The sequence below is a fragment of the Aegilops tauschii genome, chromosome 6 (assembly GCF_002575655.3).
Source record: "Aegilops tauschii subsp. strangulata cultivar AL8/78 chromosome 6, Aet v6.0, whole genome shotgun sequence".
NCBI classification, from domain to species: domain Eukaryota; kingdom Viridiplantae; phylum Streptophyta; class Magnoliopsida; order Poales; family Poaceae; genus Aegilops; species Aegilops tauschii.
In genome coordinates this window covers 34,453,061-34,475,678 of record NC_053040.3, presented here as the reverse complement: position 1 = coordinate 34,475,678, position 22,618 = coordinate 34,453,061, and the positions used below count along the sequence as shown (strand labels likewise).

The 22,618-nt window shown below is 47.6% G+C and overlaps 1 long non-coding RNA gene across 8 annotated transcripts; it reads right to left on the bottom strand.

The window, feature by feature from the left end:
* Positions 1-343: 343 nt before the first annotated feature.
* LOC120966113 (uncharacterized) lies at positions 344-19,556 on the bottom strand. Of its 8 annotated transcripts, XR_012187066.1 has the most exons (8): positions 19,392-19,556; positions 17,654-17,762; positions 4,025-4,191; positions 3,845-3,860; positions 3,632-3,760; positions 3,100-3,243; positions 2,208-2,455; positions 344-907 (listed from the first exon to the last, which is right to left on the bottom strand). It is a non-coding gene; the product is annotated as an uncharacterized lncRNA (long non-coding RNA). The 8 variants fall into 8 exon arrangements; XR_005759180.3 differs by having other exon boundaries at positions 3,632-3,860; XR_012187067.1 differs by having other exon boundaries at positions 2,354-2,455; positions 3,632-3,860.
* Between the last annotated feature and the right edge of the window lie 3,062 nt (positions 19,557-22,618).

The window sequence follows — 22,618 nt, the reverse complement described above, 5'->3', positions numbered from 1 at the left end:
ATGTTGGTAAAGGTTCGCCTGTTAAGCGGTCTGATTCAGTGAGGATCCACTTGAGGAACTGACGTGTTGATATTGCAATCGAAGTTCAGGAACAACGACGATGGTCTGGAAGAGACAGGGTGAGCGAGAGAAGGTTTGGTACACGGAGTGAAGAAGGGGATTGATAAGGTCAAGGCGTCAGCAACCGTGTCTGGTGCCCATGTCGACACAACAAACTTAATTTATTATTTACCTTATTTCTAAGCCCAACAACATGGTGTAAATTTGAATTGGCACAACTAAATTAAATTATTTTGTCTAAAAAAGATGTCAAATCAAAAAATAAAAAGTTAAATCAAATAAATGAAAGAAACATTAGCTGATATATTTATAATGGTTATCCAGCAGTGGTAATACAAATGATCAGTAACGGTAGCTATTTTATATGACCGGTACTGCTAGTAGATTTATAGTGGTTTATCCAGCAGTGGTGATACAGATGATGGATCTTTTCAAACATTAGTTGGGCATATATATCATCATGGATAGATACTTGATTACATATAAAACACATGACCACAAAGGGATGTTTAGCACATAGATGATTACAAAAATCTGAAGCCTATACATGTCTTATTCTTCAGAGCAGGAACAAAAGGGTTAGGGCATCATTGGAACTAAACATGGAGTATACTGCAGACGAAACAAAAAGTGGCTTCTCCAGAGGTCACACATGCATTGTAGGTAAGACAGATCCAACAAACGTAATTAGAAACGGCCTTTTGTAGTTTCCAGCCGTTGTTCTAACTTCATACCTATGAAGCGTAATCTCTTTGCCAATTCCTCAATGCCTATAAGTGCTGCTATCATAACTCCTTTGGTGTTTGGTGTCATCCTGTCCTTTTAGGTGACGAACTGTTGTCGTGTTCTGCAGAAAACAAAAGGGCAGAAGTTGATGTGACATAACACATAACACATAACATGTGAATAAAGATGACATCCTTGTGGCACTCAAAGAAATAGTGCTCATATGGTTAATTTAAATACTTAATCGTATCCAACTCCCACCATTCCTAAATATAAGTCCTTTTAGAGATTTTAATGCGGACTACATACAGAACAAAATAAGTGAATCTACATTCTAAAATATGTCTATATACATCCGTATGTAATTTGTATTGGAATCTCTAAAAAGACTTCTCATCATCAAGAAGATCACATACACTTTATCTATCCTGTACAATGAGCATAGGACAAGCTCAGCTAGTGTAACTACCAATTAGCTATGTGATGATCAGCTTATAAAAAATTCAACTTTGATTATGTGTCTTGCGCCAAGACTACTCCAGAAACATGCATGTTGAATGAAATGAACAAACAAATAGCCAAAAGACCATTGGCTATCCTTGACTGGCTAGTTGACTAAATGGCTCAGGAAAATAAATTGTCATGACATATTATAAGTAATAAAAATGCAAAAGGCCACAAAATGTGGTACATAATGTTCACAGTCCATCGGCTTCACCAAACACTAAAAAGGGGTAAGCATAAATACACCTCGCTAACCCCATGGAGGCACTTCTCACATAAAAAGGCAAATGAATGAAAACAGACAGGTATCTTGTTTTCCTAGACTGTTGCATCCATGGCGAAATGACTATAGCAAAAAGATGTGTGCTATAGATTTGAAGAAAATGCGGGTTCGCCTGTGAGGAATATACTAAAAGTCTACAACAATCATCATAGTGAGGTAATCAAGAAAATAGTGCAAATGCCTGAATCTGATACGCTATAGAACTCATCCTTCCGTATGTAGTTTTCCTATCTTCCATGTGGAAGAGATTAAGGTAAATACTAACAGTTCGAATTTGTTTTAGAATATAGGAGAGGCATATATAAGTAAACTAAAAGGAAAAACCTACACACACATGGTGCAACACCAGTCATGCTATTTATTTCAAGCATCAATGGTAAATACTAACTTGCCAAACCTCATATGTTTACTAACTATGATACTGAAGAAGAAGTTACTGAAGAACAAACTAATCATTCCAGTGCTACAGAATCATGAAAAGGAACTGTGATGAAAACCGAAAGGAAAGACTTAATTTGTTTTATTTTATATATAACCATGGAAGAGCAGCATTATAAAACATAAGTTGTAGCTCCTATAAATCATAAGTTCCCTCATATTGTAAATAGGGCCCTTGTATGGACGGGGAACTTACTATCCCAATGCCACATAGATGATCACAATACGTGAACACTGACACAAGATTGCTCTAGATTTGAGATCGTGGCACTCTGCACCTCCATACAAAAATTACCAATGTGTGGGAATTCTCATGAACATCATCACCACTCACTGACCCACCTTCGAACATCTCTTAAGGATTTTGGTGATGAACCATCTCAAGGAAATTTGCATTCAGGCTAGCAACTTCAATCCAGTCGTATGGTCCAACAAAACAATTCTCTGGTCGGAGAAAAAAATAAGTAAATACAAAATAAAAAACACTCTCTTTTCACCTAGAACTGAAGCTCAGGAAGTTTACTTCCCTTCCTAGCTTCCAACCCTATCCCTCCTCAGACCTCTCTGATCTATACCTTTGTCATGGATGGAGCTACACTTGCTCATGAAGATGGGTGGAAGCTGGGAAGGGAACAAGATTGGAGAGAAGACAATATCAAACCTAGGAGACATTATGCTATCAGAACAAATACGAAAAAAAACCAAAGCTCTCCTCTAGCTTGGTCATGTTTACATTAGCATAAATCATAAAATCAAATTGCAGGAATAAACTTGATCGTGCGAGATTAGTATGAGGCTCAGGCTCCACATAGTGATACGAGAGAATTATCATCCAACTTCATCTATACTATGTGTATATGATGACAGCAAGCATGAGGCTAGCAGCAGGCTTCTAAAATTCTAACCACCGGTAATAAATCACCACATATGCCAAAAGCTCTAAGCAAAACAAGCCAATTTGCAGGCAACATCACACATCACTTCTCGAGCTATTTCCTAAGAAATGCATCATATCGTCAAAATCACCCAACCAAGGTCGCTAACCCTACAAGCTTTGTCCAGAATGCAGACTTGAAGCAGGCAATCACCTGACGAAGCCTCAGAAGAGTGGGGGGTCGAGGCTCAATGAAGCGGAGGATGTAGCGGCTAATAACACCTAAGCGAAGTCTTAATAGCCAGCTGGTAGCTGATTTGCCATTAGTGGATCAACACATGTTCAATATACCTGTCCCCTGATGTCATTTTCAACAGCATAGCCTGAGTTTGCAGTAACAACAAGATCTTTACTTCTCTATCATCAAAGAGTACTAACAATTACTATGTAGTCAGCATGCCTAATCATTTCCCATGAAGGCAAAAGCAGCAGCCATACACCAACAAACATAGAGATAACAGAAATTAATAGTTGCAAAACCACACATAAGCGTTGGATGAAACAAACAACTTTCTAGAGGATGTGAAAAATCCCTAAATATAAAAATATATTCACAGATGCAAACAATGTACATGAGTAAACAAACAATTTTAGAAATCCTAAAGGAACATCTACAAAAGGAACATGTACATGAGTAAACAATGTAAACATATTACAAGCAAGCATCCGGATTTCTTAAACAGTACCTTCCACATCTCGCTCTCTTAAGAACATGATTTCCCCCATCTCATGTACATACCAACAAAGACCAGGATTTGGACATGAAGACCAGCATCGATGGTTAATCCCAGTCGCCTTTTGCCGCTTGCATCTGGCTGGAATAAAACACCAAGCACAAAAAGTAACAACGCTGATTGAAGAGAATATGCACAAAATAAAGGAAATCTACACATTTTTACCTAGACCAATGAAGCACTGATAGAGCGACAGATACGACAATACGGTTGGGGGGATACGGGATATGGCGATTTCCAGAAACAGTCATTTTGCAATGCATCGAGTATGTGTAAATAACTAATAAAAAGCCATATAGTAGGACAAAGAGTAATTTAATGTGTGAGATGAGATCAAAATAATACCCCATTTGTTGCCTCCATGCTTCTTTTCAAGTCGTCAATCGACAAATGGTCATTAATTTCTTAATCTTTGTGTTACGGTCAAACGCATCATAATTGAATGTCATTATTGTCACTCCATAGGCAGCACAGAAACAACATCACCAGCAAGTAACAGCATTATACAACACCTGGATAGTACACAACAAAAATTAGCAAAAGTTCATAATACACATACCAGTAGCAGCCAAATCTTAATTTATAGAGATGCTATGTTGTGGTATTGTGTAACACCCTGAGAATCATGCTACAGTAACTCCCTGTGATTAAGCTAATCATGTTGCTAAACAGGGCTTGATCACATTTGAATCACCTTCCTTTTCAAACTCCTAGTTCAAACTTCAAATATAATTAAAGTGAAAAATAAAAGTTTTCAAAAGTTTAAACAAAAATGTTCGGTGGGTGCCAAATAATACACTGGTAATTATGGTGGAGAAAACACATTTTTATAAAATACCTAAATACTTTTAAATGAAATAAAACAGAAAAGAAAATAAACAAATAAAAAGAAAACAGAAAACAGAACAGACAAAGGAAAAAAAAAAGGAGCAGGCCTCCCCCCCATTGACCCCCGGCCCAAACTGGGCCGCCACCTCCGAACCCCCGGCCCAGCCCACTCTCCCCCTCGCCCCCTTCCCTGTTCCCCCGACCGGGGTCGGAACAGGGGCCGTCCCCGCCGCACCCCCTCGCCGGCGACGGGGAGGATAAGGGCGCCAGCTCCCCCCGCCTCCTTGGGCCTCTCTCCCACTCACCCCCGCTCCCTCTCGGCCTCTGCGCCTCCCCCCGCCAGATCCACCTCCCTCTCCCCTTCGATCCCCTCTGCCCGAGCGCGCTCGCCGCCGTTCACCGTCGAACTCGCGGCCACCGTGCCCCGATTGCCCCGACGACGTGCCCGAACGCCTCCCCGCCGCCGACTACGTCGACTACGCCATCGGGAACGAGCCGAGCGCCACTGCACCGACCTCCCCAAGCTCGTCTTCCCCGCACGGCGTCGTCGATCGTCGCCGCTTCCGGCTACCCCGCGCCCTCCCCGAGCTCACTGCCACTCCCTACGGCTCCGCTGTGAGCTCCCGCATCTCCTCCCCCTCTTCGTTAGCTCGCCCGCGTTCCGTAGCTGCTCCCCCACGCGCACCCGAACGCCGCGCCACGGAGCTCGCCGCCGGCGGGTCTCCGGTGACCTTTTGGTCACGGGCTCAAGCCCGTTGCACTCCCCACCGTACGTAGATGCCCCCTAGTCCCTCCGCTTGCTCGATAGCCCGCCGTAGCCGCGTTTCCGTCGGGCACCCGTAGCACCTCGCCGCCGGCGAGCTCGAAGCACTCGCCCCCGGCCGTTCCAGCCCCTCCGGCCACCACCCTTGGACGCGCGGCGCCGAGCCGCGTCGAACGCGCCCAGCCACGCCCCCGAAGACCCCCTGTGCGTGAAACCCGTACCCCTCCCGAGCCGCGCCGCCGCGTTTGGCTCGCCGGAGCCGCTCCGGCGCCGGCCGCCGACGTGGCTGGCCTGGGCCACCCCAGTGCCCCTGCCAGTGGCCCCCACGGGCCCCAGTTGACTGGGTTGACCCAGTCAACTGCTGACTGGGCAGGCCCACTCACTGACATGCGGGCCCCGCCGCAAAATTAAAAAAAGAAAAGAAAAAGAAAATGTTTTATAAATAAAAATAGTTAGTTTAACTAATCACTCACTGACATATGGGGCCCACCCCTCTAATTAGACTGTTAGATTAGTTTAAATTAGTATTAGAATAACAGAGACTGACATGTGGGTCCCACTGGACCCACCTGTCTGGTTTGACTGGTCAGCCGACCTGTTGACCTGCTGACGTCAGCATTGCCTCATGCTGACGTCATATTTCATTTTTTCTTAATATAAATAATTCCAGAAATTCAAATAAACTTTGAAAATTCATATCTTTTAAACCGTAACTCGGATGAAAATGTTTTCTATATGAAAGTTGCTCAGAACGACGAGACGAATCCAATTACGCAGTCCGTTCGTCCACCACACCTCCCTAACCTATCGAACTAGCAACTTTCCCCCTCCGGTCCGTCTGTCCGAAAACGCGAAACATCGGGAATACCTCCCGGATGTTCCCCCCCTTCACCGGTACCACCTACTGTCGCGTTAGGACACCCCTAGCACCGCTCATTGTCATGTCACGCATCGTCATGCTTATGTTTGCATTGTATTTACTGTTTCTTCCCCCTCTTCTCTCCGGTAGACTACCAGACCGACACTGCTGCTGCCCAATTCGACTACGGAGTCGACGACCCCTCCTACTTGCCAGAGCAACCAGGCAAGCCCCCCCCCTTGATCACCAGATATCGCCTATACTTCTCTATACTGCTTGCATTAGAGTAGTGTAGCATGTTACTGCTTTCCGATATCCTATTCTGATGCATAGCCTATCCTTGCTACTATTGTTGTTACCTTTACCTGCAATCCTACATGCTTAGTCTAGGATGCTAGATTTCCATCAGTGGCCCTACATTCTTGTCCGTCTGCTGTGCTATACTATCGGGTCGTGATCACCTGGGCGGTGATCACGGGTATATACTTATATACTATATACATGACACATGTGATGACTAAAGTCGGGTCGGCTCGTAGGAGTACCCGCGAGTGGATCTTTGTGGCGGAGCGACAGGGCAGGTTGAGACCGCCTAGGTGAGAGGTGGGCCTGGCCCTGGTCGGCGTTCGCGGTTACTTAACACGCTTAACGAGATCTTGGTATTTGATCTGAGTCTGGCCATTTGGTCTATACGCACTAACCATCTACGTGGGAGTAGTTATGGGTATCCCGATGTCGTGGTATCAGCCGAAGCTCTTTTGACGTCAGCAACTGAGTGGCGCGCACCGCATTGGACCGTAAGCTCGCGCTTGTATTAAGGGGGCTAGGTCTGCTTCCGGCCGCGTATGCAACGTGCAGGTGTGCATAGGGCGATGGGCCCAGACCCCTGCGCGCATAGGTTTAGACCGGCGTGCTGACCTCTCTGTTGAGCCTAGGTGGGGCTGCGACGTGTTGATCTTACGAGGCCGGGCATGACCCAGAAAAGTGTGTCCGGCCAATTGGGATCGAGCGTGTTGGGTTATGTGGTGCACCCCTGCAGGGAAGTTTATCTATTCGAATAGCCGTGTCCCTCGGTAAAAGGACGACCCGGAGTTGTACCTTGAGCTTATGACAACTAGAACTGGATACTGAATAAAATACACCCTTCCAAGTGACAGATACAACCCGGTGATCGCTCTCTAACAGGGCGACGAGGAGGGGATCGCCGGGTAGGATTATGCTATGCGATGCTACTTGGAGGACTTCAATCTACTCTCTTCTACATGCTGCAAGATGGAGGTGGCCAGAAGCGTAGTCTTCGACAGGACTAGCTATCCCCCTCTTATTCTGGCATTCTGCAGTTCAGTCCACTGATATGTCCCTTTACACATATACCCATGCATATGTAGTATAGCTCCTTGCTTGCGAGTACTTTGGATGAGTACTCACGGTTGCTTCTCTCCCTCTTTTCCCCTTTCCTTTCTATCTGGTTGTCGCAACCAGATGTTGGAGTCCAGGAGTCAGACGCCACCGTCGACGATGACACCTACGACACTGGAGGTGCCTACTACTACGTGCAGGCCGCTGACGACGACCAGGAGTAGTTAGGAGGTCCCAGGCAGGAGGCCTTGCCTTTTCGATCATTGCTACTTTTGTGCTAGCCTTCTTAAGGCAAACTTGTTTAACTTATGTCTGTACTCAGATATTGTTGCTTCCGCTGACTCGTCTATGATCGAGCACTTGTATTCGAGCCCTCGAGGCCCCTGGCTTGTATTATAATGCTCGTATGACTTACTTATGTTGTAGAGTTGTGTTGTGATATCTTCCCGTGAGTCCCTGATCGTGATCGTACACATTTGCGTGCATGATTAGTGTACGGTCAAATCGGGGGCGGCACAAGTTGGTATCAGAGCCGACTGCCTGTAGGAATCCCCCTATCCACACTCCTTGGCCGAAGTCGAGTCTAGACATTAGAAAACATTTTACTAACATGGCTGTGTGTCTTACGGGCCCACGTCGCCATTGGGTGGTACTAGGATCTTTTACTCCTCGACCTTTACTCTGGGACTCTGAACTCTCTTCTACTCGGGTTAAAACGAATTTACTAACTCTAACACTAGGATCCCGTGACCGCGTTCACCCCAAAGGTGGATAAGCCATAGTTGTTTCTTAGAATAGTATTTTGAACAATTCACACACTGTCATTTGACTCCTTTGAAACGTCTTTGCTTTCAGATGGAACCCACGAGGCAGGTCCTTCGCCACACGATGGCCATTGGTGCCTCGGGATCACCTGCGGTGCTAGCTGAGATGATGACCTATCTGGGTTATCGCTGGCACCCTGAGTACACCGTCTACGAGGAGTACCACGACTTTAACCAGGAGCAGTACCGTGCCATCGTCCACCTCTACTCTCGGGAGTATGACTCCACTACTGTGCTGCACACCGCACATGGTGTTGGTGTGACCATCGATATGGCTGTCCACGATGCTGCCTATGCTGCTCTGACACGTCTTCGTGGAGAGTATCGGGAGTTGGACACCTCCCCTTTCAGGCACATTGCTATCGCCTCTGATGTTGGTGCGGAGGGATACTATACTGCTGCCTACTCCACTGTCACCCGAGAGCCCTTCTACCATCAGCACCTGGTTCTGCATGCTGATGGGCTGGATCGAGCTAACCGAGCTCTTCGCCACGAGATGTACACCACCCGTCAGCACCTTTACCGTGCTCTGACGCTGCTGCACCCCTTTGTCCGGTCTGGACAGGTACCGCGTGCTGCGATCTACCCAGCCAGGACCGTGATGCCCCACGGTGTTGGTTGGCCAGAGGTGGGAGGCTACTCTCCCGCACTTGGTCCTCTTCTGCCACCTGAGCGTCGGGCTCTACACCTGAGTATCCGCGGCCCCCAGTCTGCTGACGTGGAGGACTATCCGTTGCCTCACTACCAGCTGTCGGGCTACGATTACCTCCACAGTACCTCTTGGGACTGATGTAGGCTTGCTTGTAGTATTAGTTGCAGTCGCCGCGAGCCTGTGTGCCGCCTATGATGTTTAGTCCATGTACTGAACTCTATGTACTGAACTCTATGCATGACCCCTTTTGTAAGTTATGCCAACTACTATGTAGTAGCTATCGTGCTCCTTTCGTTGTGCATGTTTCATCATGAATGATTCTTGTCTTTGTAAATATTTCTCAATGTTGAACCACCCCTGTTATATATTAGCAGGATGGTTAGACCAGGTGGTCGTGGTCGTGGTGGCGATGCCCCACCACCACCTGAGTACATGGCTGGTATGATCCAACAGTTTGAACTGAACCGCCAATTCATGGAAAATATGATGGCTCAGTTTCCTCGCCCCAATATGAACCAGCAGCCAGCCCAAGTGACTCTTCAAGATTTCATACGCCTCAACCCAACCATCTACCGCAGCTCCACTCAGCCTCTGGATGCTGATGACTGGCTCCGTGACATCACCTATGAGTTGGAGTCTGCTGATGTAGCCCCTGCCGGCTATGTCAACTTTGCTTCCTTCTTTCTGAAGGGACCCGCAGCTCAATGGTGGGACAGCCACAGGCGTACTCTGCCAGCTGGAACAATCATCACCTGGCCAGACTTCCAAGCAGCTTTCCGTGCCCGCTTCATTCCTCAGGGAGTCATGGACCGGAAGAAGCGTGAGTTCCGCAACCTCACCCAAGGCAACAAATCTGTCGAAGCTTATCAGCGGGAGTTTCTGGACTTGTCCCGCTATGCTGAAGAAGACATTGCAACTGATGCACGCAGACAGGAGAAGTTCCGTGATGGCCTTCAAGCTGACATCAAGCTCGCACTTCTAGTGCATGATTTTGCTGATTTCGCCACCTTGGTGAACAAGGCCATCAATGTCGAAACTGGTCTGCAGGAATACCAGAGCTCTCACAGGCGCAACCGTGACACGGGCTCATCTTCGGGTTCGCCCGCACAGAAGCGTAAGATATGGATCCCGAACAGCATGTACCGTCCAAATGCATCTGCCCCAAAGCAGACCTATGCTGCACCTCGTCTGCCTCCACCACCATCTAGGCAGTCAAGACTTCCAGCTCCACCATCCCAAGCTCCTGTTCCCACTCCCAATAATGGTCTGTGCTACAAGTGTGGACAACCAGGTCACCGTGCCAGGGACTGCCATCAAAATCAGAATCAACTTGCCCTTCCAGCAACGGGCCGTGGTAACAACCAGCCCCGCAGCAACAATGCTAAGCCTTATGGTCGTGCTCATGCCAACCACGTTGATCTCAACGAAACTCAAGACCAGCCTGCTACTGTGATGGGTACACTCCTCGTAAATTCAGTACCAGCATCCGTTTTATTTGATACAGGTGCATCGCATTCATTCATGTCAGAAGATTTTGCATACAAGCACGACGTTAAATGTGAGGAGATGAACACCTCTGTATTGGTCAAAACCCCCGTGGGACAGTGTCAAACCTCGTTGGTTGGCATCGATGTCCCCGTGGAAATCGAAGGGCTGGAATTCTATGCCTCTCCCATTATCCTGAAGTCGTCTAACATCGACCTCATTTTGGGTATGGATTGGTTGAAAGCGCATACTGCTTCTATAGTCTGCGCCACTAAGACCGTCCATCTGCTACACCCTTCAGATGAAATAGTTGCTTACCAAGCTAATCTGGTGCAAAATGCCGAGGCAAGGCTCTATGCATTGAATGCATTGAACGCTGCACCACTCGAGGGCATTGAAAACATTCCCGTCGTGCGTGAATTCCTCGACGTCTTCCCTGAAGAACTTCCGGGGATTCCCCCTGCTAGAGCTGTCGAATTCATCATCGACTTGAAACCAGGCACCACTCCTATAGCCAAGCGACCCTACAAAATGCCGCCGCATGAACTCCTTGAGCTTAAGGAGGAAATCGACAAGTCTCTTCGCAAAGGATTCATTCGCCCAAGTTGCTCTCCTTGGGGAGCACCTTCTCTCTTTGTCAAGAAGAAGGATGGGACAAACCGGTTAGTTCAAGACTACCGTCCTATAAACCAAGCTACCATTCAGAATAAATACCCTCTTCCTCGGATCAATGATCTGTATGATCAACTGGCGGGTTCGTCAGTGTTCTCTAAGCTCGACTTGAGGTTGGGCTACCACCAGATCCGTGTTCGCGAAGAGGATATCCCAAAGACCGCCTTCATGACTCGCTATGGTTCATACGAGTACACCGTCATGTCTTTCGGTTTAACCAATGCTCCAGCCACCTTCTCTCGTCTTATGAACTACATATTCATGGATTACCTCGACAAGTTCGTCGTGGTTTATCTGGATGATATCCTGATATTTTCCAAGAACGAAGAAGAACATGCTGAACATCTTCGACTTGTGCTGGAAAAGCTACGAGAACATCAACTATATGCCAAGTTCTCCAAATGTGAATTCTGGCTACCGGAAGTAACCTATCTGGGGCATGTCATCTCTAAGGATGGTATTGCCGTCAACCCAGAGCGAGTTCAGGCTATTCTTGATTGGACTCCTCCCAAGAACGTTAAGCAAGTCAGAAGTTTTCTCGGTCTCGCCAGCTATTGCCGTCGATTTGTCGAGAACTTCTCCAAGATCGCCAGGCCTCTGACTAACTTGTTACATAAGGGCGTCAAGTTCCAATGGACAGAAAAATGTCAGGGAAGTTTCCAGGCACTCAAAGACAATTTGACTTCTGCCCCAGTTCTAGCTCCACCTGATACTAAGAAGGACTTCGTCATCTACTGCGACGCTTCCCGTCAAGGATTAGGCTGTGTCCTAATGCAAGACCGCAAAGTGATTGCTTATGCCTCTCGACAATTGCGCCCTCACGAAGAGAACTACCCAGTTCACGACCTCGAACTTGCTGCTGTCATTCATGCGCTGAAGCAGTGGCGACATTATCTTCTCGGTAATCGTTGCGAGATCTTCACTGACCACCAAAGTCTGAAGTATCTGTTTACTCAGCCAGATCTGAATCTCCGTCAACAGAGATGGATGGAGCTTGTTGCAGACTTTGACTTGGGTATTTCCTATACGGCAGGCAAGGCTAATGTAATGGCTGATGCCTTGAGCCGCAAGTCTTACTGCAACCACCTCCAGGTTCATAAAGTTCAGCCCTCGCTTGTTGAAGAATTCAGGAAGCTGAACCTCCATATTGTTCCTCCGGGTGCACTCGCTCCCCCTCCTAAGGAATTTGGCAAGGTGAACCTCCACGTTGTTGCCTAGGGTTCCCTCAATACCCTAGTTGCTAAACCAGATCTCTAGGACAGCATCAAAAGGCTACAGAGGTATGACTCTGAAGCCCACAAGATTAAGCGCTACCTCGCAGAAGGAAAGCCCTCATTCTTCACCATTTCTGAAGATGGCACCCTATACTTCAAGGGCCGCCTAGTGGTGCCATGTGCAGAGAAAAACCTGGATATGACACAGGAAGTTATGAAAGAAGCTCATGATACGCCTCTATGTATCCATCCTGGTAGTACAAAGATGTACTAAGATATCCGTCAGAGATTCTGGTGGACTAATATGAAGCAAGACATTGCTCGTTATGTTGCTGAGTGTGACGTTTGCCGTCGTATCAAAGCAGAACATCAAAGGCCTGCTGGAACTCTGCAACCTATCTCTATTCCTGAATGGAAATGGGACCATGTTGAAATGGACTTCGTCACTGGATTTCCCAAATCACAGAAAGGTAATGATGCTATTCTTGTCGTCATTGACCGGCTTTCCAAAGTTGCACATTTCCTGGCGGTCAAAGAAACGATCATTGCTAGCCAGTTGGCAACGCTCTATATGTCCAGGATTGTTTCACTCCACGGTATTCCATTGGTTATCAGTTCAGACCGTGATAGCTTATTCACTTCAAGATTCTGGGCAAGTTTCCAAGAAGCTATGGGAACTCATCTGTCATTCAGTACTGCGTTTCATCCTCAATCGCAAGGACAAGTTGAACGCGTCAATCAAGTTCTCGAAGACATGCTTCGAGCTTGTGTTATTTCCTTCGGCAAGAAATGGGAGGAATCTCTCCCGTATGCTGAGTTCTCTTATAATAATAGCTATCAAGCTAGCCTGAAGATGGCCCCCTTCGAAGTGTTATATGGACGAAAGTGCCGAACCCCCCTGAACTGGTCAGAAACTGGGGAACGTCCACTCTTCGGTCCGGATATTATCCAAGATGCCGAAGAACAAGTCCGCATTATTCGCGAGAATCTCAAGACTGCTCAGTCACGTCAGAAGAGTCAGTATGACCGTCATCATAAAGACATGGTCTATCAACCTGGCGAAAAGGCTTATCTTCGAGTCACACCTATGAAGGGTGCTCACCGCTTCGGGATCAAGGGCAAACTAGCTCCTCGCTATATTGGCCCATTCACTATTCTCGAAAGGCGTGGAAAAGTGGCATACCAACTGGAGCTACCGCCGAACCTTTCTCAGGTTCACGATGTGTTCCATGTGTCACAGCTCCGCCGTTGCTTCAAGGATCCAATCCGAGCTGTGGATCATGAAGTGCTCGAATTGCAGCAAGACCTCTCCTATAAGGAGCATCCGGTCCGCATTCTCGACCAAGCTGAACGCCGCACACGTCAGAAGGCGATCAAGTTTCTCAAAGTCCAGTGGTCGCACCATTCTGAAGATGAGGCCACTTGGGAACGAGATGATCGTCTGCGCGAAGAATACCCTGCACTGTTTCCTTCTACCTCCTAAATCTCGGGACGAGATTTCTTGTAGTGGAGGAGATTTGTAACACCCTGAGAATCATGCTACAGTAACTCCCTGTGATTAAGCTAATCATGTTGCTAAACAGGGCTTGATCACATTTGAATCACCTTCCTTTTCAAACTCCTAGTTCAAACTTCAAATATAATTAAAGTGAAAAATAAAAGTTTTCAAAAGTTTAAACAAAAATGTTCGGTGGGTGCCAAATAATACACTAGTAATTATGGTGGAGAAAACACATTTTTATAAAATACCTAAATACTTTTAAATGAAATAAAACAGAAAAGAAAATAAACAAATAAAAAGAAAACAGAAAACAAAACAGACAAAGGAAAAAAAAAGGAGCAGGCCTCCCCTCCCACTGACCCCCGGCCCAAACTGGGCCGCCACCTCCGAACCCCCGGCCCAGCCCACTCTCCCCCTCGCCCCCTTCCCTGTTCCCCCGACCGGGGTCGGAACAGGGGCTGTCCCCGCCGCACCCCCTCGCCGGCGACGGGGAGGATAAGGGCGCCAGCTCCCCCCGCCTCCTCGGGCCTCTCTCCCACTCACCCCCGCTCCCTCTCGGCCTCTGCGCCTCCCCCCGCCAGATCCACCCCCCTCTCCCGTTCGATCCCCTCTGCCCGAGCGCGCTCGCCGCCGTTCACCGTCGAACTCGCGGCCACCGTGCCCCGATTGCCCCGACGACGTGCCCGAACGCCTCCCCGCCGCCGACTACGTCGACTACGCCATCGGGAACGAGCCGAGCGCCACTGCACCGACCTCCCCGAGCTCGTCTTCCCCGCACGGCGCCGTCGATCGTCGCCGCTTCCGGCTACCCCGTGCCCTCCCCGAGCTCACTGCCACTCCCTACGGCTCCGCTGTGAGCTCCCGCATCTCCTCCCCCTCTCCGTTAGCTCGCCCGCGTTCCGTAGCTGCTCCCCCACGCGCGCCCGAACGCCGCGCCGCGGAGCTCGCCGCCGGCGGGTCTCCGGTGACCTTTTGGTCACGGGCTCAAGCCCGTTGCACTCCCCACCGTACGTAGATGCCCCCCCGGTCCCTCCGCTTGCTCGATAGCCCGCCGTAGCCGCGTTTCCGTCGGGCACCCGTAGCACCTCGCCGCCGGCGAGCTCGAAGCACTCGCCCCCGGCCGTTCCAGCCGCTCCGGCCACCACCCTTGGACGCGCTGCGCCGAGCCGCGTCGAACGTGCCCAGCCACGCCCCCGAAGACCCCCTGTGCGTGAAACCCGTACCCCTCCCGAGCCGCGCCGCCGCGTTTGGCTCGCCGGAGCCGCTCCGGCGCCGGCCGCCGACGTGGCTGGCCTGGGGCCACCCCAGTGCCCCTGCCAGTGGCCCCCACGGGCCCCAGTTGACTGGGTTGACCCAGTCAACTGCTGACTGGGCAGGCCCAGTCACTGACATGCGGGCCCCGCCGCAAAATTAAAAAAAGAAAAGAAAAAGAAAAAGTTTTATAAATAAAAATAGTTAGTTTAACTAATCACTCACTGACATATGGGGCCCACCCCTCTAATTAGACTGTTAGATTAGTTTAAATTAGTATTAGAATAACAGAGACTGACATGTGGGTCCCACTGGACCCACCTGTCTGGTTTGACTGGTCAGCCGACCTGTTGACCTGCTGACGTCAGCATTGCCTCATGCTGACGTCATATTTCATTTTTGCTTAATATAAATAATTCCATAAATTCAAATAAACTTTGAAAATTCATATCTTTTAAACCGTAACTCGGATGAAAATGTTTTCTATATGAAAGTTGCTCAGAACGACGAGACGAATCCAAATACGCAGTCCGTTCGTCCACCACACCTCCCTAACCTATCGAACTAGCAACTTTCCCCCTCCGGTCCGTCTGTCCGAAAACGCGAAACATCGGGAATACCTCCCGGATGTTCCCCCCCTTCACCGGTACCACCTACTGTCGCGTTAGGACACCCCTAGCACCGCTCATTGTCATGTCACGCATCGTCATGCTTATGTTTGCATTGTATTTACTGTTTCTTCCCCCTCTTCTCTCCGGTAGACTACCAGACCGACACTGCTGCTGCCCAGTTCGACTACGGAGTCGACGACCCCTCCTACTTGCCAGAGCAACCAGGCAAGCCCCCCCTTGATCACCAGATATCGCCTATACTTCTCTATACTGCTTGCATTAGAGTAGTGTAGCATGTTACTGCTTTCCGATATCCTATTCTGATGCATAGCCTATCCTTGCTACTATTGTTGTTACCTTTACCTGCAATCCTACATGCTTAGTCTAGGATGCTAGATTTCCATCAGTGGCCCTACATTCTTGTCCGTCTGCTGTGCTATACTATCGGGCCGTGATCACCTGGGCGGTGATCACGGGTATATACTTATATACTATATACATGACACATGTGATGACTAAAGTCGGGTCGGCTCGTAGGAGTACCCGCGAGTGGATCTTTGTGGCGGAGCGACAGGGCAGGTTGAGACCGCCTAGGTGAGAGGTGGGCCTGGCCCTAGTCGGCGTTCGCGGTTACTTAACACGCTTAACGAGATCTTGGTATTTGATCTGAGTCTGGCCATTTGGTCTATACGCACTAACCATCTATGTGGGAGTAGTTATGGGTATCCCGACGTCGTGGTATCAGCCGAAGCTCTTTTGACGTTAGCAACTGAGTGGTGCGCGCCGCATTGGACCGTAAGCTCGCGCTTGTATTAAGGGGGCTAGGTCTGCTTCCGGCCACGTACGCAACGTGCAGGTGTGCATAGGGCGATGGGCCCAGACCCCTGCGCGCATAGGTTTAGACCGGCGTGCTGACCTCTCTATTGAGCCTAGGTGGGGCTGCGACGTGTTGATCTTACGAGGCCGGGCATGACCCAGAAAAGTGTGTCCGGCCAATTGGGATCGAGCGTGTTGGGTTATGTGGTGCACCCCTGCAGGGAAGTTTATCTATTCGAATAGCCGTGTCCCTCGGTAAAAGGACGACCCGGAGTTGTACCTTGAGCTTATGACAACTAGAACTGGATACTGAATAAAATACACCCTTCCAAGTGCCAGATACAACCCGGTGATCGCTCTCTAACAGGGCGACGAGGAGGGGATCGCCGGGTAGGATTATGCTATGCGATGCTACTTGGAGGACTTCAATCTACTCTCTTCTACATGCTGCAAGATGGAGGTGGCCAGAAGCGTAGTCTTCGACAGGACTAGCTATCCCCCTCTTATTCTGGCATTCTGCAGTTCAGTCCACTGATATGTCCCTTTACACATATACCCATGCATATGTAGTATAGCTCCTTGCTTGCGAGTACTTTGGATGAGTACTCACGGTTGCTTCTCTCCCTCTTTTCCCCCTTTCCTTTCTATCTGGTTGTCACAACCAAATGTTGGAGTCCAGGAGTCAGACGCCACCGTCGACGACGACACCTACGACACTGGAGGTGCCTACTACTACGTGCAGGCCGCTGACGACGACCAGGAGTAGTTAGGAGGTCCCAGGCAGGAGGCCTTGCCTTTTCGATCGTTGCTACTTTTGTGCTAGCCTTCTTAAGGCAAACTTGTTTAACTTATGTCTGTACTCAGATATTGTTGCTTCCGCTGACTCGTCTATGATCGAGCACTTGTATTCGAGCCCTCGAGGCCCCTGGCTTGTATTATAATGCTTGTATGACTTATTTATGTTGTAGAGTTGTGTTGTGATATCTTCCCGTGAGTCCCTGATCGTGATCGTACACATTTGCGTGCATGATTAGTGTACGGTCAAATCGGGGGCGTCACATATTGAATCGAAAAAAGAGCACAATTTTCAATTAGAAAAATTATCAAGCACCCTATCTACATACAGAAACTAATCAAACCTGTTGATGGCGTCCCAAGGACAGCTAGGGTCCGCGGTGGCCAATGAGCCAACACTGGAGAGGTGGGGCGCAGATCCGCTCTTGGTACAAGGAGATGTGGAACAAATTCCTGCAAACAAATTGATCAAAATAGCAAGAAATCGAACTCATGTCAACTTATACAATACCTAAAGACACCAATCAAGTATATTTGTCCTTTCAAATCCAGGAAAAAGAACTATCCAACAGATGCCCAAGAGATGCAATTTAGCGCTCCTACATGATAGGTGATATAAATCCACAGAGCATTGAGTTTTAAGAACTATACTCATAAACTGAATTCTGAAAATGGTTATGCCTATGGCTCAATGGAATTTTCACATCATCTCCCAAAAAATGTACATTAGTTGATTTGTATATCAAACAGAGGATGGATTGTCCAAAAAAAAAAATCCAAAAACTCGATATTTATTCGAGTATATAAGTTTTACTGAAAACACGATATTTACTCGAGTATATAAAATATCAGGGCTCTTTGGCTCACTTCTATATGTGTCTTTTTTTATGGTAGGTCCCTCGACAAGAACATGCCAGGTGTGTAAAGCTTCATCACAACTCTTTTTCAGTAGTTTTCTACTGCACGTGTCCGGCGAAAGACCGTACCAAGCACCTCCACTGACCAAACCCACTGTTAGAAGATTGGGTTGCTCTTATTCTTCCATACCACGTTAATGAACAATAAACTACTCGGCTTTGCACCAACCTACTCGGTTTTGCACCAACCTACTGTTGGGAGATCATGAATCTGCAAAATTTACATTTACGTTACTACAACAGTGATTATTTTGCAGAGATTTGGAGAACCATCTACTAACCATCAGTTTGACCCCCAAATAAATCTAGTAACTATTAAATGACAGCAGAAAATAAGTAAACATAGTAGCAGGAATGTATCACTGCTTTTCAAAATCTCAGTTGTCAAAACCAACTAAATACAGTCACCGTTCACCACCAACAAAGCAAGAAAGCATCGGCAACTTATTCGGTAGATCACAATATGGCAGAGATTAGTAACAATTAGATCACAGAAAAAAAAAGACTTCCGGCAAGAAATGGACAAGTCTAATTGTCACACACTTATAGATATCTTAAAAGTATTCCAAACTGCTACGTACTACTGTGAATAGAAGCAACGCTAACTACTACCAGAACAAGCACACCACATAGCTAGGAAACCAATTAGGTTGCTCTTAGTCTTTCTGTGTCAAGCCAATGGACAATACACTCGGTTCTGCACCTACCTACTGTCAGCAGATAATGAATCTGAAAAATTACATTTACATTACTACAAAGCACACTCACTTTTCAGATTAGGATGGCCGCCTAGTAATTGTCGAATCACATGAAAATCAATAGCAAAAATGTATCGTTCCTTTCAAAATCTCAGTTTGCCAAAAGCAGCACAAAATTCAGTTACCACCAAGGAGCCAACAAAGCATGTTAATGACCATCACAGCAGCAATGTTAGGGCAATTAAAGACTATTGAACAATGGAGTCTGTTGATGCAGAAGCGTAACCTATTGGTCATCAACCTAGAATCTCATCTCACATTACTAAAAAACAAAATCGTATGGCAGAGTTTAGTAGCTATTGCATGACAGTAGAAATGAATCATTGCTTTCCTCCCAGACAAAAAGGCAAACGAGGAACGACAAAAGGAAGTAAATCAAGTCTAGAGAGGAATGATCCTGCACTTACCTCAACCAAGGTCACATGTGCCAACGGCTGACAGATTGATATGGTAGTTGAGGAAAAACATACTAATGGAGAAACCCATAGAAATATCTGCAAGAAACGAAATCAAGGGGCTGCTTGGATTTTCACCAAACACCTTGTAGGCATATACACAAAAGAATCTGCAGTTCTGCACAGATAAAAAACAGAAATTGTAGGGATTAAACCAAATGCGAGAAGTGGAAGAGAGAGAGGGAAGAATGCAAATCAGGAAGAAAAGAAGGGTGTGGTTGCCTGCAAGAGCTGAGCCCGGCCAGCCAATGGCCACGCGCGCATAGACGGCCTCTCCTTCCTCTTCTCCTCCTGCCCCGTCACCTTCCTCTTCTCCTCTTGCCCCCGTCTGCTATTTGTCCATCCCTCTCCCTATCTCTCATGGTGGGGGAGGCAGAGGGGTCGGGGAAAGAGGTAGCAGGGAGAGAGAGATCTATAGGTCCTCAGCACCCACCCTGGACGAGGTAGTGCAGTGTGGCGACCTCTCGTGCTCGTCCCCTTGAACACCAAGGAGGAGGCAGCAGCGGCCAGGCGGCACTGGCGAGAGAGAGGAGGAGGAGGAAGGAGGGGAGGCGGCGGCGGCTAGGAGGGAGGACGAATGGGAAAGGGAGGAGGAGGAGGTCGCTTGCGCTGGTGCGAAACCTAAGTGTTCATCCGTGGACGAAATCCATTTGCACCAAAACATTAGCCAACTCCACCTCAATATCTGGCCCCCACGCCCAACAGGACCCACCCATCATCCACTCCTAAAGCAGGCACGGACGTGAAAGAAAACCAATGGCGGACCGGGTGCCAGCAGCCAAGAACGAGCTACAGTGAAAAGATCGCTCGGTCCAACGAGCGCAGCGCACGCGGTTGTGCTAGAATGGCGCGTAGTGTAGCAGCCTTTATATGTTCAATGACGTTGTTTTTAGTTATTTTGCTATATGAAACTACTCCTTGCATTCCTTAATATAAGAACTTTTAGAGATTTTAATATGGACTATATAAAATGATTGAATCTACACTTTAAAATAGGTCTATATGCATCTTTATGTAGTTCGTATTGAAATCTCTAAAAAAAGACTTATATTTAGTTTGGCTAGCTTGTGTCAATAGAGCCTGTCAGTGGCCATTTTTTAGGGAAAAATAACCATTTTGGATCCACGTTGTTTGTCTAGTGTCGTCTATGACATCCTTTGCTTGATCAATTGTCGGTTGCTGGAGATGGGACAAGTGCACATATCTAACCTTCTCTTTATTTTGGATACTTTTTTTTTCTTTACGGATCATATGAGTGGTTTTTCGCTGCAGCCTGAATGTCAGAGGACCTTTCTTGGTTCATTCATATTGAGTTGTGTGATCATGCCATTGTGCTAATTATATGATTTCGACGTTGCTTGCATTTTTAGGTAGTTATACACTTCCACTGAAATTTTCATAAACCTTAGTTCGTGGGCTTCATGACTGGAGTGTCTAATGGGAAAAAAACCTTCTTCTAGTTAGGATAGGGCTAGAGGGTGTTGGGGAACGTAGCAATTTCAAAAAAATTCCTACGCACACGCAAGATCATGGTGATGCATAGCAACGAGAGGGGAGAGTGTTGTCCACGTACTCTCATAGACCGTAAGCGGAAGCGTTATGACAACGCGGTTGATGTAGTCGTACGTCTTCATGATCGACTGATCCTAGTACCAAAAGTACGGCACCTCCGCGATCTGCACACGTTCGGCTCGGTGACATCCCACGAACTCACGATCCATCAGAGTGCCGAGGGAGAGCTTCGTCAGCACGACGGCGTGATGACGGTGATGATGAAGCTACCGGCGCAGGGCTTCGACTAAGCACTGCAACGATATGACCGAGGTGGATTATGGTGGAGGGGGCACCGCACACGGCTAAGAGATCAGTGATCAACTTGTGTGTCTATAGGGTGCCCCCTCCCCCGTATATAAAGGAGTGGAGGAGGAGGAGGGCCGTCCCTCCTATGGCGACCCCCATGGGGAGTCCTACTCCCACCGGGAGTAGGATTCCCCCCTTTCCCTAGTTGGACTAGGAGCGGAAGGAAGGGGAGAGAGGGGAAGGAAAGGGGGGGGGGCGGCCCCCCACGCAATTCGGATTGGGCTTGGGGGGGCGTCCCCTCCTACGCCTCCCTCTCTTCTCTCTCACTATGGCCCAATAAGGCCCATATACCTCCCGGGGGGTTCCGGTAACCTCCCGGTGCTCCAGTATATGCCCAAACTCATCCGGAACAATTCCGACGTCCAAACATAGTCATCCAATATATCGATCTTTATGTCTCGACCATTTCGAGACTCCTCATCATGTCCGTGATCATATCCGGGACTCTGAACTACCTTCGGTACATCAAAACACATAAACTCATAATACCGATCGTCACCGAACATTAAGCATGTGGACCCTACGGGTTCGAGAACTATGTAGACATGACCGAGACTCATCTCCGGTCAATAACCAATAGCGGAACCTAGATGATCATATTGGTTCCTACATATTCTAAGAAGATCTTTATCGGTCAAACCGCATAACAACATACGTTGTTCCATTTGTCATCGGTATGTTACTTGCCCGAGATTCGATCGTCGGTATCCCAATACCTAGTTCAATTTCGTTACCGGTAAGTCTCTTTTCGTTCCGTAATGCATCACCCCGCAACTAACTCATTAGTCACATTGCTTGCAAGGCTTATAGTGATGTGCATTACCGAGAGGGCCCAGAGATACCTCTCCGACAATCGGAGTGACAAATCCTAATCTTGATCTATGCCAACTCAACAAGTACCATCGGAGACACCTATAGAGCACCTTTATAATCACCCAGTTACGTTGTGACGTTTGGTAGCACACAAAGTGTTCCTCCGGTATTCGGGAGTTGCATAAACTCATAGTCATAGGAACATTTATAAGTCATGAAGAAAGCAATAGCAACATACTAAACAAATGACAACGGAATGGGTCAAGTCAATCACATCATTCTCTAATGATGTGATCCCGTTAATCAAATGACAACTCATATCTATGGCTAGGAAACTTAACCATCATTGATTCAACGAGCTAGTCAAGTAGAGGCATACTAGTGACACTCTGTTTGTCTATGTATTCACACATGTACTAGCATGAATAATAAACATTTACCATGATATAAGGAAATATAAATAACAACTTTATTATTGCCTCTAGGGCATATTTCCTTCAGTCTCC